This window comes from Seriola lalandi, unplaced genomic scaffold (genome assembly GCF_002814215.2).
Source record: "Seriola lalandi dorsalis isolate HSWRI2012SDOR001 ecotype SW California unplaced genomic scaffold, Sedor1 jcf7180002054418, whole genome shotgun sequence".
NCBI lineage: Eukaryota > Metazoa > Chordata > Actinopteri > Carangiformes > Carangidae > Seriola > Seriola lalandi.
This window is the reverse complement of record NW_019524971.1, coordinates 11,825-12,793: the sequence shown is the minus strand read 5'-3', so window position 1 is coordinate 12,793 and position 969 is coordinate 11,825. Positions and strand designations below refer to the sequence as shown.

Here is a 969-nt window from a genome sequence, read left to right as displayed (position 1 = left end):
ATTATTATTATTATTATTATTATTATTATATCTTAATCCTCTTGACTCTCAAAATGTACAATAAACTTTCCTCATGTTCAGTTTATAATGTGAATATACTGTAAATAAATTCCTATTTCTATGAGAGAAGTTGTTCTGACTCGTGTGTGTGTGATGTCAATAATAATAAACTTTAGTAATACTGGTGCTTCACAGGAGCAGAAATAAAGATGAGAATGAAAACATAACAGAAGTCCAACAATATTAATTTAATAGATGTATTAATTACATAAATATACAAACATTACATGAGAAGGAAGAAGCTGGAAGGTCACAAAAATAACCTGAGTCAGTTTAGATCAGGCCTCAGTCAGTCTGTACTTTCTCTACGAGCGGAGCTCTCCATGTGATTCTAAGCAGCACATCACAGACAGTTACAGCTCATATCAAAGTCTAACATGACACACACACACACACACACGCACATACGCAAACAGTGTTCGACACTACTGACTTTAACACAGGAGATCAGGGGTTCCCGGTCAGGGATCCAGTGTGGACCCTTGTGGATATATGAACGATGATATGAGATCGTCCTCCTCTCAACAATATCCAAAAAAACAAGAACAAAAACTACCTCCTCAGTAGTCTCCCTGAGAATGAGTGAGTCATTAGTCTCTCTCTTAAAATTTGAGTCATTTAGATAAATTTTATTAATCACCATTCACAACAGGAAGACTGTTTCACAAACTGAAAGTACTGATCCAATCTTACAGTATTGAACTGACTGAAACATTCCTCAGTCAGTTCATCTGAAGGCAAAGCAAACTCATTAGTGTCAGGTCATTATCACACACAGAGGTCGGTCAATGTGCTTAACAGAAATAAAACAAGCATAAAAAACTACAACAACAGTAGCTTACGTTTATACTCTTTAACGTCCGTTGCATTTTCATGAACAAGATAGACAAGATCTCTGTGTCTCTCTCT

The 969-nt window shown here is 35.8% G+C and overlaps 1 protein-coding gene across 6 annotated transcripts in view; it reads left to right on the top strand.

Annotated features, from left to right (window-relative positions):
• Window positions 1-969, top strand: part of LOC111657893 (uncharacterized) — a 248,117-nt gene that overhangs the window by 235,681 nt on the left and 11,467 nt on the right. The gene's annotated exons all lie outside the window — the stretch shown is intronic.